The sequence below is a fragment of the Castor canadensis genome, chromosome 13 (assembly GCF_047511655.1).
Source record: "Castor canadensis chromosome 13, mCasCan1.hap1v2, whole genome shotgun sequence".
In the NCBI taxonomy this organism is placed as follows: Eukaryota; Metazoa; Chordata; class Mammalia; order Rodentia; family Castoridae; genus Castor; species Castor canadensis.
The window spans coordinates 31862812-31879640 of record NC_133398.1 but is presented as its reverse complement, the minus strand read 5'-3'; positions in this window follow the sequence as shown (position 1 = coordinate 31879640).

Here is a 16829-nt window from a genome sequence, read left to right as displayed (position 1 = left end):
CTGCTCAGCTGTACCAGCTGTTGCTGCTCCCGTGGCACCGGCAATTACCCACCTCAGAGCTTTGTGTTGAATGGAAACTCAAAGTTCAAGAAAGTAAAGCTAATGGCTTACTGGACCTTAGAGAAACAGCAACACCTGACCAAAACAGGCTATTTGCAGTGGTTGGCTTTTTTGTTTGTTTGTTTGCTTGCTTGCTTGTTTTGTTGTTGAGGGTATTTTTTATTGATGGTATTGTTGATTTTAAACATCTCCCACCACTGTAAAATGTTGAAAATTGAAATACTATAATTATGCAGGAAGAGCATGGGACTTTGAGGCTGTGAAACACTAGGAAATTTCCCAAACTTACTAGTTCACCTTTTCACCATCTGTGAAATGGGCTAGTAATGCCTCCATCAGAAACTGATTATGAAGTGTGAATGAAATAACATGACTAGGAATCTAGCAAAGAGTAAAGTTTCGTTAAATAAGTAGATCTGAATACATAACTCTGATTTGGATGTTTCCAATTATATATTATTTTAAGAGCAATGTGGTGATCATTCATGATCATTGCTATCGATACTCCCAATAATTTCCTCTTTATTCTCCACTCGTTGCCCCAGTTTAAGTATGTCTGGTTTAAATGTGAAACATAAGTCAAATGTATTTGTGCACAGCATGAGGTGTGACTCCACAAACAAACTTGAACTTACAAGTACATCTCATGTATCATAGAATTATACTTACTGTACGATTAGTGACATTATGGAAAAGATCTGCTCATAAAAGAAGATCACAACTACCTGATGCAAATGGAAGAATCATGGCTTGAATTTTAAAAGTATCTTTTCCAATGTGTGATACAGATACTTCCTCATTGGATTGCAATTGGTTTTCATGGTTGGGATGGTTTCAAGTCTCTGAAGTCAACAATCATTGCTTTGATCATGGAAATAGGGCTAGTGTATCTCAACATAGTTCACAAAATCTTTATTGAGCTTCTGTGATTATGGCATTTTGTTAACTAAGGAACATTTTGTAGAGGATTTTGTTAAGACTGTGAGATGAATAAGACTGGCTTAACCTAAAGAAACTCAAAACCACAGCAGTGAAAGAAGAGGGTTGAGGTCAGGAATCAATTAAAGCAAAGCAAGAGTAGAAGAAGTACTAAGAGACTGGGGTGGTGATGGTGGCTGTGGTTGTTCTTATTATTGCAGTGTTCATGGATGAGTCTATGAAGTAACATGAAATATGAAAAAACCTAAGGTAGTCTAAATGTTCTATGAGAGGAGGGGCAGTGTTACTTCACCATTGTGTCCCAGCATCTAGTCCCATGTCTAGAACATAGTAGACATTAATCAATTTGTGTTGAATAAATGGATTAATAAATATAATATAAATGTCAAAAATGCCTAGAGCAACTGGCTTATAATTCTTATCCCTGGGATCTTTGAGATAATTAGCAAGTAGAACATAATCATTATTCCCTCCTAAAACAGTACTAGTCTTTGAAAGCTCGTCTACCATTGTTTGTTTTGAACTTCACAGGAATCCAGGATGTAGCTCTCTTGCAATGTTACATAGTCCTTCACCTCTAAAAAATATGTGGTAAAATATACATAACATAAAATTGACCATCTTAATAATTTTAAGTGCCTAGTTCTGTGGCATTAGGAATATGCACATTGTTATGCAACCAAAATATCCAGGACTTGTGCAAAGCTGAAACAACTCTATCCATTAAGCAACTCTCCATTCCACCCCACCCCTAATCCTAATAACAACCATTCTACTTTCTGTCTCTATGAATTTGACTACTCTAGGTACTTTATGTAAGTGGAATCATATAGTTGTCTTTTTATTGCTGGCTTATTTCACTTAGCATTACATCCTCAAGTTTCATTCATGTTGTAGCATGTCAGAATTTCATTCTTTATAAGGACTGAATAATATTCCATTATGTATATAGCCCATATTTTGTTCACCCATTCAACAGTCAATGGACTCTCGGGTTGCTTCTGCCTTTGACTATTGGAATAATCATGCCGAACATGAGTGTACAAATATCTCTTCAAAAAACCTGCTTTATGGTACTGGAGATGCAGCTTAGTGGTAGAGTACTTTTCAATCTTGCACAAGGCCTGCGTTAGATCCCTTGCACTGAAGAACAACCAATCAACAAAACAAACAAACAAAAACCTGCTTTCTAACCAGACAAGCCAGATCATAAGAACAAGTACCACATGTTTTCTCTCATACGTGGAATCTAAAGTGGGGGAAGACATGAAAGTAGAAGGGGGACTATGAGGAAAGAAGGGGCTTGGGGGAGGGGGAATAAGAGAAGGTAATAAGGGAGGTGAATATGATCAAAGTGTCAAAATGTCACAATGAAGCCCATTATTTTGTACAATTAATATTTGCTGATAAAAAAAACAGAAAACCAAAAAAGTCTAACTTCAATTACTTTATGGCCTTTTTCTTAATGTTTCAGCTTTATTGAGATAGAATCACATACAATATAACTCACCTAGCTTTAAAAGCTCAGAATTGGAGGGCGTAAATAGTTTTAAGCACCATAATGGGACTTGGGGACAACATAAGAATGGAAGAGTCAGGTTTGCCTTCCATTTCTTCATGGTAAATTTTTAGACACTACATTGCTGAGAAATCTGTACTCTACACTGTGAGAAGATTGGAGTACCTGTGTGTTGAAGTATCCAGGGTCAGTGAATTTAAGAGTATCCATATTCTAGGGCTTAGAGATCCCACCTCCCTCCATACAGAGACTGAAACGAAACATTGAAATGAAAGAACTCTCATAAAAAAGGCCACATCTGTGCAATGCAACTGGAAGAATCATGGCTGGAATTTAAAATATCTTTTCCAACTTGTGATACAGGTATCTCTTTATTATAATCTTCTTTGATGGTTGAAGAAGTTTCAAGACTCTGAAATCAGAAGTCAATTTCATCAAGAATTTGATGTTTTCCTTCGTCAAGAATTCATCCATGGAGCCAGGCACTGGTGGCTCTCACCTGTAATCCTAGCTACTCAGGAGGCAGAATTCAGGAGGATCCAGGTTTAAAGCCATTCATCCATAGGCCAGGCACAGTGGCTCAAGCCTGAAATCCTAGCTACTCAGGAACTGGAGATTGGGAAGATTGTGGTTTTTGCCCAGGCAGGGTAAAAAGTTTGTGGGATCCCATCTCGACCAGTGGCTGAGTATGGTGGCATGTGGCTGTCAGCACAGCTATGTAGGGAAGCACAAATAGGATAATGATGGTTTAGGTTGGCTTGGGCATAAAGCAAGACCCTCTCCTAAAAATAACCAACACAAATTTGAGGGTTTTTTGAGCAGGGCAGGATGGCATAGGCCTCTAAACCTAGTACTTACAAGGCAGAGGATGCTAAGTTTGAGGCCAGCTTGGGCTGCATAGCAATATCCTATTTGAAAGAAAGGCAAAAGGAAAGAGAGAGAGAGAGAGAGAAGGAGGGAGGAAGGAAGGAAGAAAGAGAAGGAAGGAAGGAAGGAAGGAAGGAAGGAAGGAAGGAAGGAAGGAAGGAAGGAAGGAAGGAAGGAAGGAAGGAAGGAAGGAAGGAAGGAAGGAAGGAAGGAAGGAAGGATTGGAAGTTTTCTTTATCTGAGGAAATGGGTCCATGCAGTTAGGATGCTATAAGAGCAGAGTGTCTAGGAAAGAATTTTAGAATTACTGAGGTACCAGTATTTAGCTGACAGGAAAGAGTTACACTATGGTCTTCAGCAGCCTCCAATCCCCATGTTCACATGTCCCCTCTTACTGGGTTATTTACCACCTTGTCAGTGTTCTCTCTTTGCCTTTTGCTCAATCATCTCAAAGTCCAATTTTTCCCTCACTATCTAATCAGGGTGTTGGTTACCTATGTCATTTATGACCCCCAGACTAATATTTCTTTCACTATTTCTTATCTCTTTGGTAAAACTGTTGGCTTTTAGTTGGAAAGGGATTGTGTGCTGAAGAAAAAAAAAAAAAGATGAGGAAACATGAGGTCTGGGTGCTGGGGCCAGCTCTGCTCCTGCCTAGCCAAAAGGACTGAAGAGTCACCTCTTTCTAGCCTCCCTTCCCTGGTGTGTAAAGTGGCCTAAAAATGTCACTCCTGTCCACCTTCACTGGGCTTTTGCATTGCTCAAATGATGCCATCTAAGTGAGTACTTTGAAAACTATATAGCCCACATAATTAAATGTTATCAATTTTGTTACTCCACAGACGCAGCTGCTTCTGTGCTCCTATGGTAGACACACACAAGTTTGAGAATCAGAAAACAAGATTCTTCCCTAACTCGGAATGACATTGCTCACTAACTAACTAGATGACATTGCTCACGGAAGGGCATTACCATTCCTTTTGTACCTACTCTTTACAGGGACTTCGCTGGGCACTTCCCATAGAATAAATACATTGTTCAATCCCCATACATCACCAGGATAGGCAATGTTATGGAAAGGAGGAAAATGATCTGGTATTTTGCCCAAAGTCACACCATCAGAAAGCCATAGGGCAAGGACCAAAACATAAGTCAGTGATTCTAAAGCCTACCTCTCCCCAGGCCATCTATGTGAAGGAAGGTTTCTCTAGTGATATTCTATAGCATTTCCCCTGAATCTGCATGTTTCTGAAGCACAAAGCTGTCCTAGAACAAAGAAAATCACTTAAGACAATAAGAAGCTTAGACTGGACAATACTTTATAAAGTATTGTAGGTATGGATCATGTACTGAGTCTTACCCAGAGATCTTCAAAATGTTGGCATACATGGAAGAAACAGATAGATGATTCTAACTTCTTGCCCCCTCCCATATACTCTTATTATTTATTTCTTTTTCTTTTTTTTTTTTTTTGAAGCAGTGTCTTGTTATATAGCCAAGGCTAACTTTGAACTCACTATATAGCCCAAACTGGCCTCAAACTTTTGATCCTCCTGCCTCTGCTGCGATTACAAGTGTGTACCATCACGCCTGGCCCCCTACTCTTTAGGTTTGCTTCTACTCTCCTCAGCACTCTTTAGGAATGAAGAATGCCAATCTGACCAGGTCCAGATTACATTTTCTTGAAAGGCTGAGTAGAAGACTCAGGCTGATGAGAGGCAATCAGTGGATGGCACAGGCAGTACTAGATCAGTCTTTTGTGCAGCGGCCACCTCAGTGCCATGCAGTCCTATTAATTAATTAAGTCTTCAACCAGTTCAACCCTCTGCCTTTCTAAAAGTCCAGCCATAAATTTTCTTGGCAAGTAAATATAACTTACTCATTAAGGAGTTAGACTTTGTTGGTTCAAATTCCAGCTCACAGTTTTCTAGTTACATTACTTTGGGAAAAATCCTCTAATTTTTGAGCCTCCACAGCAAAAGCTAATAGTAAAAGTTATACTACAATGTTGTTGGAGAATTGAGTTAAATAATGAATCAAAGGGTTAGGCAAAATACCTGTCAAAGGGTGTGAGCCATGTAAATAACAGGTGTTGTTGCCATAATCATCATTCCTTCCTCCTTTCCATATTTTCCAAATTGCCTTCTTCCTCTTTGCCACCAAAGAGGAACGTTTGCTCACACAGTACCCAGCCTTACTACCTCCTGTATTTTTCATCCAGAATCATCCCATCACAGTCCCACCCTCAAAAGATTTCTCCCTGGAACATGTAGAAAAAGTAAGCTGGACCCAGGCCCATCTCAGAGTAGCTTACCCTCCCCCGTGAAGAGGTACCTCCCCCAACTTGGTAGCAAGGGGCTGTAAATAAGAAGTCTACCACACAAACCACAGGAGACAGAAAGAGGTAGAAGCAGGCTTGAGGATAAGAAGAAAGTGGCCAAATTATTGGTAGAATGAAAGAAGGGAGATGAATGAAGAGATAAGGCCATGAATACATGCTTCTGAGTCAGACCTAGTGGTGGGAAGGGCCAACTTGTCAGGCAGACAGAGAAGCTGACTTCAGCAGCAGCACCCTGCCATGTTACTGGAGGTGCACGGCTGGGCTGCATGGGAATGTCATGTCCTCTGCTGCACAGCTGATGCCTAGGTGCCAACCCCCCTGCTGGGCTAATAGATGGAGGTGTAAACAACAGGCTGGAACAAGTTATCTCTGTGGCCAAGAGCAGGGAAGATTTGCTTCCAATCACTCGGAATGATCATGACCAGGCAGCAAACACCCTGGCTACCTTAGGGGAGTTTATTCTGTTTCCTACCCAGGTCCTGAGGCACTCCTGCCCTCTTATGCTACTTATTTAAGTGACTCTTGTTTGAGTCATTTGCCAATGGAGAATAGAGTCCCCCTGATTCCAGGGAGGAATGTAAAAGCTGTCACTTTAAAAACTGGGAAGAATAAAGAGGCAGCCATGAATACATGCTTCTTATCCTTATCCTTATTAGAGGATAATTATACTCTGGGTGTTGTATTCATAGAAAACAAACAGCAGTCTTATAAGCTCTTGCCCATAGTGGATGAAGAGAAATTTGCCATTTTTTCTAGTGCCTCGGCCCCTCCTCCAGTTCCCAAAGACCCTGTCTCTGAGATCTTTTTTCTCAAGGTGCTCATTCTCCCTCACCTGCCCTGAGGGAAGATGCCTGTGGTACTTCTAAAAAACATGAAGGTCCTCTTGATGCAAGTCTAGTAGGGAAGAGAAGGCAAGGTCACAAATGGGTACATAGCTCAGAGCTCAACTCTCTTTGCATTTTAGGTCCAGGGAAGATTGGTTCAAACTTGCATTTTAGAACTTCCAGAAAGTCCAATGTCTTCCCCCAATGGTAAGCAAATTTCTAGGAGCAGCATTACATTATTAAGATCACTCACTTTTTTTTTTTGTTTTGAGACAGTGTCTTGCTATGTAGTCTACAACTTGAACTCACAATTCTCCTGCCTCAGCCTCCCAATTACTGGGATTACAGGTGTGTACTACCATGGCTGGCCCTGGCTCAGAGCTCCTCATTTCATTCAGTCAGTTCAGTCACATCTGTGGGTCATCAACCCAGAACCATTACACTAGTCCTGTCTTTGCCATGATAGGAAACAACTCCTTCATTTGCTTTCCATAAAAAAATCTGAAACAAACTGGAATTTCATTTGCACAAATCTGTTGTGTAAACTTAGGTAAAGGTTTTCAGAGAGGAATGGGTGTTACATGATGGCAAAAAAGGTATTTAAAATTAAGCATTAGTCATCCCTATTCCTAAAGCTCCTTTGTCCCATATACTGCCGCAAAGTCTACTTCTTTCCTCTCCCCTCACAACTCTCCTCCTGACTTCTTCCTTCACAGATTTCCCTTACAGATCCCAATTGCTTGTTCTCTCTTAGGCAATACGGCCTAACTCAGCTCTAAACCTTGCATCTCCAAACGAGTAAGCTGACTGGGCCATCAGGCAGGGCCTCCTGCTCTGCTTTTAACAAGCCATTCACAGAAACCTTGAAACTTCCTTTGACATGATCCACTGTCCTTAAAAGACACTTGGTATTACATCCCAATTTTGGTTTCTTTGTAAAGTATACTCCAAGTTTGCATGGGGAGGGCCACAGGAGAAGCAAGGGAGAGCATTTTGAGTTCAGAGACTCTGAGACTGTGGGGAAGAATCAGAACAAGGAAGCTATGAACAGAGAGTTGGGAGTGTACTGAGTATTTCCTGCTCTGAGATAGAACTTTTGGCTCTCTCTCTCTCTCTCAGTCTGTGTGTGTGTGTGTATGTGTGAGAGAGAGAGAGAGAGAGAGAGAGAGAGAGAGAGAGAGAGAGAAAGAGAGAGATGGAGGATGGAAATAGCCACCAAGGTTTGATGAGTATTTCTTCCATCTGTCTGATTCGTCCCTTGCCCCTTTGCGCTGTGACTGGGAGTGGAACAGAACAAGGAAACACCAGAGCAGAATTAATAAAGTGCATGCGTTCCTTTATACCCAGCTGATGTAACTTCATTTTCGTAATCTAGATATGACCAAAAGTCACATATTGAGGTAAGTCGCAGAAGGGGCTACAAAATTTGTGAGTCCCAGTACAAGATGAAATTTGGGCCCTTATTCAAAAAGGAAGGGAAAGTTCCATTAAATATAGGAAAATATAAATTTTTTCTTTCTTCTATACTCTCTCTTTTGATTTCTCATGGTATTTTTACTGTAATTTAATGTTGTTCCAAGTAAAGAAAGCTTAAATTTTAAATCATTAGCATGACTCTTACCACTCATTTTTATATGTACAATCCTAGTTTAAAATGTAGAAATAAGAATATTTAACTTCTGTGCAGAATCCCCAAAATTACACATTTGTGTTTTGTAGTTCATAAATGCATGAGTATTTCATTTTTACCAGAAGAGTAGAAATGTTGCACAAAATAACCCAATGTTTGCATTTCACTTCTTGATAACACATGTTCTATCAACACTCTCTACCTTCAACTTGCTGATAAGCACAGAACTCCAGGTTGCTCCACCTCCCCCACCCCCCTTTTTTTCTACATCATCATTTTCAAGTTAAGTGGCTAGATAATACAGGGAAGTGACACAAGGAGAAGGATGTGACAGGGTTCTTTTGTTGTTCATGTTCCTTACCATTCTATTGTTTTCTTTCTGGAATAGAAGCAAGTTTTAGTTTGAATTGAAAGCTTGACCTCTCCAAACTGTCAGTGTCCTTCCCAAACCCTTACTTAAGACTCTGTCTGAACTCCCATCTGTCATGGGCCAGCTGGAAATCTGTGCTCAGAGAACATTGCCAACACTGTATGCAGACATGGTAGCAAGGAATGACAGACACACATACTATGTACCCCATTGCTTAAATGCATATTCTACTGTCGCATTAGATTTTATTTAACACAAATTCAAATACAAAATTACTAAGAGTTTCAAGATGGTGACAGCAGAGCATTAAACCAACTCTTGAGTCTTTCTGAGTGTGGGGGTCCTGTGTGACTACTCAGATCAAGCACTCATATAGCCAGCCCTGGATAGCAGAGCCCTAGACTGCCTACCTCCTGGATGTTTCATGAGGATGAAAAGCATTTCTACTTGGCTTAGGTTGTTGTATTTTGGGGTCCCTTTATTTCCTGGCTAATGCAAACACTTTTAGTTCTCAAAACACATTGCCAGACTGCATAAACAGTAGAGAATATCTGTGTATTTGGTTTGTACCCCATCAGCTGTGTATATCCACAATTGCTTCACTCTGCTTTTGCTCTTGTCATCATTTTGATGTTTTGCCAGTACGTCTAACTTGAAATGCCCCAAAATGAACATTTCACTTTCTACATCAAATATAGACACAAAACAACTAACAATTATTTAGCTTTAAACATGTAGCAAACATTTTATATATTTATTTTACTTAATAGTTATCATCATCATCATTTTCCAGATGAGATAATGGATGCTTAGACAGTTTATCTCACTTATTCAAGGTCACACAGAGCTGAGACATGATCCCAATATTTGACCCCAAAGCCTACATGCATAATCAGTTTTCTTTACTTAACCTTTCGATGATTGTAAGACAATTCCTATAGCAATGGCTGCGAGTATGATTGGGAAAAGAACTATCTTCCTTTTCATCTTGTAGCAAATCAGTGCCTATAATAAATCCACAACCCTATCAGATAAGTCTGTCACCCCTGCCAGTATCAACAAACACCCTGAACACTAGTGTCTTCAGCCTAGAAGAGTTTGCTCAGAGAAGTTTGCTTTTATCCCTTAGTGACCTCCTGTGGGTAGAGAATGCTCAAACATGGACTAGTGAAAACCGGCTTCAAGGGAAGAGGATAAGGGAAGGGATGTCACTTACTCTTACATATGCTGACATTCTTGGAAACAACCATAGGAAAAAAAAAATCATCATTCACCATTCCAACATGTGTTGGAATAAGCCAAGGAAATATGTAAGAACACTGGGTTTTCTGTTTCTTTGACTTGACTATTGTTTGTGTCTCTCACCATTGTATTGTTTTCTTTCTGGGATAAAAGCAAGTTTTAGTTTGAATTGAAAGCTTGGCCTCTCCAAACTTCCTTTTCTCTTTCTTAATTTAGGTGAGGAGAGAATGTTGTAATGAAGCATCAATCAGATGAGAGAAATAAATAATGCTGTAATAAGCCTTATGGAATAATAGTATGCACAAGAGTGTTGACTAAAGTGCCTATTTTAACAGAATATTTTTAAATAAAAATATTAATCAGTAGGAGATTTTACATGATTGTATTACCATTTACTCAATGCATCGAGCTACATATGAAAATGTACATAGATATACATACATATGCCACATTCACATAGAGTTAGTGTTTCATCACTGTGACAAACATCTAAGAAAATCAGCTTAAAGGGGGAAAGATTTGGTTTTGATTCATTGTTTCATAGGTTTCAGTCCATGGCCAGCTGGTCCCATTGCTTTGGCCTGAGGTAAGGCAGAATATTACGATGGCAGGAGTGTGTGGAGGAGGCTGCTCACATCTTAGTGGCCAGGAAGTGAGAGAGGGGTGCAGGGAGCCAGGGCCAAATATACTCCAGTGACATATCTCCTCCAACTGGGCCCCACCTCCCAATAATTCAATCAAGTTATGAATCCATCAAAGGTTTAATCCACTGATGAGGTTAGAGCCCCACTATCCAATCACTTCCCCAAAGCCCATCAGTCTTGGCAAGAAAGCCTTCAACATAAGAGACTTTGGGGGATCATTTCAGGTTCAAATCATAACAGGAAGTAGGGGTAAAGAAACCAAACAAAGACAATTTATATCTTGGTTTTGTAATGCCAGGTGTGGGTTTTCATGCAAACCGAAGATAATTGCCCCAGAATAGTATAGATTTTAAATGTTTTCTTGACATTTTTTCTATATTGTTATCTTAGAAGGTACATTTAAAGCCTATTAAAAATCTGAATGCTTGACCCCCTCTAAACCAATTAAGTCAGAATCGTTCCAGGTGATGCTAAGGTGCTAGTGGGTTTAAAATTCGGCCAGGTGATTATAATGTGCAATCATGTTTGAGCATTGGTGTTATTTTGTTTGGTTTTACAGTTACTGATCATTTTTATAAAGTAGGAAAAAGGGGAAGTCAGAGAAAGTTATATTCATTTTGCCAAATTATGTGAATGAAAATATATAGGCTGTCACAGACAAACTAAGGTTGGAGCTAGCAAAAAATCCAAAGGAAAGCAGTACAGTTGCCTAACTGATCGGGAAAACCTAGCTTTGTTTTTGTTGTGCTATGAACCATTGAGAAACTCACTTCATCTATTTGAATGTGAGTTTCTTCTCTAGGGAAGTCAGGCACAGATATCTGCCTCCATGGAATTGAGAGAATTAGGTGAAATAGTGCATGTCAAGTGCTATATGTGTTGCTAGTTATAATATAAAATGGGGGTAAAAAATAGAAGAGAGGAGAAATAAATGAGCATTGAAAGATAAAATACTGCCATTCCAGTAGTGTTAGTGATTTGTTCCTCATGGGTGTTACATTTCTCTATCAAACATAGTTGTTGCATGTCCATGATATCTGTTGCCAATAAATAGAGAAGACCTAATGATAATTGTGTTGCCCTCCAGGGGCTTGCACGTATAAGGAGATGATGAGCTGTAACACATGGTACAAAGTGGGAAATCCTGTCAGAGAGGTGTGCCAGTGCAGTAGTAATGAGGCTCCAAGCTTCAGCTGCAGAGTAGACACACCTGAAAACAGTGTGGCACAGAATGGGGAGGTGCTGCAACATGCTTTGTCCTCTAGAGGGAGCTCAAGGCTTACACCAATGATGACTGTGCAGGGGTAGACCCAAAAGTAGAACTGCATCCCTGTCTTGACAGTCCCTTCTTTTAGTTGCTTCTTACTGAGTTGCTTCCTTCTTTGCTCCCATGCAGCTGGTGCTGTAGGAGGACTCTATGTCACTCTCCCACTTGAAATGTTTGCTTTCTTCACTTAGAAAACTAAGCAAGAACCAGAGTGAAGCTCCACAGGCAGAAAAAGGACTCATCTAGGATACTTGCTCTAGCCTAACTCACAAGGACAGGTGACATGATACTTTGGGGGTGATTTCTACCATAATCTGTCATCTGTGCACATATCCTAAGCAGTGGTGCTTGCCAAAGTAGTGAGAGGAGGTGGAAGGATGGAGTATAGAAATTTGGGACCTTGATATACTTATCAAATTCTCTACCACTAACAGATAAGTATAATTCTTATTTTCATTAATATTTCATGACTGTGCTCTGGATTTGAAGTTTCAAGATACTCTTGAATCTTGGAAGGAAACACTCAATTTATAAATTTTCTAAAATTGCTCTTATTTGTCAGAGTAACTGTATTTCATTGGAAGATACTCCTCTGACTCCTAGGTTGATTCCCTTCTTTTGATCGCCTATATCTTTTATCATCTGTAAATATTTCCTTTGCACATTGTACAGAAGGTGGCCAAGGATAAGTTTCTGATTTTCTTGCTTAGAAAATTAAGGAGATTCATGGAGTTTACGTGATGTCCATATGAAGGGAGATATGCCATAGCATTCATTATAATGTAGTTTTCCTTTGCCAGGTAGGCATCAAACTGTCTAGGGATAGTATGGGAGGAGCCAGACCCAAAGGCAGCTGTGGCTAAGAAATTCATTTGTATACCAAAAAACTTTTATTTCTTGCTGCAGTTTCTTGGAAGTAACCTGGTCCATGCTTTTATTCTTTGTATGGTAAGGTTGACCTTGTTAGATACCAGTGTTCCGAAATAACTCAATCACAGTTCATGAGAACTGACCTCAAGATGCCATGAGATGGAAAAGAGGCAGACAGATGCAGGCTCACACAGAGTATAATATTGGGGAGACTTATTGACAAAAAGGTGGAAGCAAGAGCAGGTGATTCTTTGCAGTTTGGGTCAGGAGAGATGAGTATATTTGTTAGGATAAAAGTGTCTTCATCCTAGCCATAATGCACCTGGTTTCTCATAAACCAATATCAAAAGTCACACATATTCCTGGTGCCAGAGTCCACATACCACTTCAATGGTTTTTTTCTATTTATAGCTCACTATGAAACTATGCAAGAAAAACTGACTGGAGTTACATTGGGACAATCATGGCAGTTACAATTCAAGATAGATTCTTCACGTCAAGTTGAATCCATACAATCAGCCAAGGTAGTGCCTTGGATATTTGCCAAACATACTGTCAGGCATGCTGACAGTAACTGATGCTGGAAGAACCTGCTTGAGGTGGGTGTTCACAGGAGGGGAGATTAGGTAAGAATGTTGATGGTAGATAAGAATGTTCCCAGATGTTTTCTTCTGAGCCTTAGTGGAGGATTCAGAAAATTTCTGCATAGCTTCCCATCACACTTAAAGTACAATGTCAGCTCCTTAAGGTGACCTAAAAGAGCTTCCTTCTGCCATCTCATCTCTGATCACTTCCCCTTTCTCATTGTACTCCAGTCATATTGACCTATGGTTGATGTACTTTCTGTATAAGAGTGAATGTAGAATTTTTAAATCTGTTGAAATTACCATAAGAAGAGGACTAATGTAGAAAGGAGAAAAATAGAGGGGGTGAATTAAGTTGGATTAAAATGCATATATACATGGAAATGTCACAATTTTCAAAAATGGAGAACAGGCAGGTAAAAAAAGTCCTGTATGGGAGCTGGTACCAGTGTGGGGGGGGGAGGATATAATGAACAGATAAAGGAGGGTGAATGTAGTGGAAATATTATGTACTCATGTATGAAAATGGAAAAATGAGACCTGTTGACACTATTACAGAAAAGTGGGGGGGATAAAGGAGAATGATGGAGGGGGTGAATTTACCTGATATATTGTAAGAACTTTTGTAAATATTACAATGTACCCCTAGTACAACAATAATATGATAATAAGAAGAAAAAAAACAGGACAAGCTTGTGTCCATCTCAGGACCTACACCACTTGCTACACTCTCTGCTTTAATCCTAACACTCCAGGTTTTTACATAGCTCATTCATAATATTCATGGCCTTGCTTAAATGTCAGTTTAGAGACACCTTCACCATACCTTATCAGAAACTGACCACACACCTTCTACACCCTTCAACAGCTTTGCTTTTTCTTATAGCACTTACCACCATCTGACTCATATTATTTTTAAATTTGTATACTTTTCAAGAATTTGTTTTTCTTGCTACAATATTAGTTCTATGATATCAGGGACTCTCATCTATTTTGTTCCTTGCTCTCCGTAGAACAGTGCCAGGTATTTAATAGAATTTTATTGAGTGAATGAATAAATGAATGAAAGTCAACTCACATTTTTAAGAGTTAAGCAGATTCTGGCTACAATACCAGCATCAGGTAGTCTTTGGAATCTGGGAACAGAGAAAACCCACATTGAGAAAGCTGTCTGGCATTTTTGTGTATTGCGTTTTCTTTAAGGAGAGTGCTCTTGAGACTAACCCTGGTACTGACACCACAACCTGGCCACCTTGGTCTTATGGAAGGGCTGGCCCTAAACACCCCTTTCCACATGCCAACCCATACTGAAATTGGAACATATGAGTAGTGTACTTCGAATGTATTTCTTTGGGTTTTCCCCCTTAAGAGCTTTTAAGAAAAGTTAGGAATATGGTGATTCTTTTGTTACTGAGGGGCTGGCAGACTGGCTCAAGCGGCAGAGTGTCTACCTAGCAAACATGAGGCCCTAAGTTCAACCCCTAGTACCACCAAAAAAAAAAAAAAAGGAATGATTGTCTTTTGTTACTGAGAGTAACTATCTCCAAAGAGATAATATATTACAAAATCCCTTACTAACAGAATGTTAGATCCATAAAATGTAATAGCTAGTGGGCATTAATGATCAGCTGATCCAATGGATCTTAAAGCCTTTTCCATTTTTTTTCTTACACCTGGCCTTTTTTGAAAACATTCTTTAGGGAAACTGTGAACAAACCAGTAGTGACAGCCACCTATCACCATGGGCAATAGATAACCCAGCATGCTCACTCCTCTCTGCTAACCTGAATTTTTTTTTTTTTTTTGATACTGGGGCTTGAACTCAGGGTCTACACCTTGAGCCACTCCATCAGTCCTTTTTTTGTAATGAATTTTTTTGAGGTAGAGTCTTGCAAACTATTTGCCCAGGTTTGCTTCAAACCAAAATCTTCCTGATCTCTGCCTCCTGAGTAGTTAAAATTACAGGTGTGAGCTATCTGTACCCAACTTGACCTTAAACTTTTAAAAAAGCTTTTACAGAGTAATTTGAAACTTAATCAAAAGATTCAAGCAAGTTTTTTCATCTCTAGTTGGTATAAAAACACTATAGAAAAGTCTTATTAAGTAACAATTTTATGACTTATAAGATGCATATATATGTAAAGCATAAAATTTGATAACTTTTGACACTTGTACACTTGGGATGCCACACTTTATCAAGAATTTAGGCATACTAATCATCCTCAAGAGTTTCCTAATGTACCTTTCTAAACCCTTCCTCCCTACCTTACCTTACCCCATGCTTATCTCCAGGCAACACTGAGTTGCATCCTGTCACTATAGAAATTAGTTTGCATTTTCTAGATTTGACATGAATGTCGTCACATGACAAACACTCATTTTTCTGTCTTCTTTTACTCAGCCTAATTATTTTGAGATTTATCCATGTATTGTATGTATCAATGGTCCCTTCCTTTTCATTCCTAAGTAGTATCTCATTGTATAAATAGTCCTCAATCTGTCCATTGACTGCCGATGAACATTTGAGTGGTTTCCAGTTTGGGGCTATTAAATAAATCCCTATTACTATTCATGTACAAGTCTTCATGTGGACATATGCTTTCATTTTTCTTGGGTAAATACCTAGGAGTTAAATGGCTGGGTCTGATCAAATGATAGATGTTTAACTTTTTGAGAAACCACCTATTGTCTTTCATGGTGGCTATACCAATTTATATTTCTGCCAGCTGTGTATGACAGATCTGGTTGTGTCATGTTCACCAACACTCAGTCTGGTTAATTTTTAAAGTGTTAGCCATTCTAGCCAGTGTGTGATAGTGTCTCATTATGGTTTTAATTTGCATCTCTCTAACGACTATGATGTTTTGCATCTTTTCGTGTACTTACTTGCCATCCTCCATGAAGTGTCTGCAACCATAAATTATGTTTCCAGTTGCCTCAGGTTTTTTTCTCATAAAGATTCTTCTGTAGTGAGAATGTTTTGAAGCATCATGTACTCTCTTTGTCTATTCTAAAATTTGGTTGACAAAACCACTAGATAAACAGCACCAGTAGTTGGAAATGAAGGAGATCTATATTAATCTAACAGGGAGCTACCTAAACAAGCTGGTATTTATGGCATAGTTAGAGACTATTTACACCTATTTAGGCTGACAAAAGTGACAGTGAATGGGGGAAATAATGGTGTAAAATTAAGCAACAGTAGCACAGGCTAAAAGAGGCCCAAGAAAGATTCCTTATTTTTATTTTCCATAAAAATACTGATTTAGTTCCATCCAAAGTCTTTCTTATCACACTCTTTACAGCATAGTCAACCATTCACAGGCCACCATCCCCCACCTTAAGTTTTTCTTTTCATTATTATGGTTGAACTTTTTTTTTTCATGAATAAAAGATTTAATTTTTTTTCTTTTATTCATTTATGCATACAATGTTTGGGTCATTTCTCCCCCCTTCTCCCCGCCCTCTCTCTTCCCCCCTGCTTCCTCCCTCTCCTCCCTTACCCCCTCGCTATCAGGCAGAAACTATTTTGTCCTTATCTCTAATTTTGTTGAAGAGAGAGTATAAGCAATAATAGGAAGGACCAAGGGTTTTTGCTAGTTGAGATAAGGATAGCTATACAGAGAGTTGACTTGCATTGCTTTCCTGTGCATGTGTGTTACCTTCTAAATT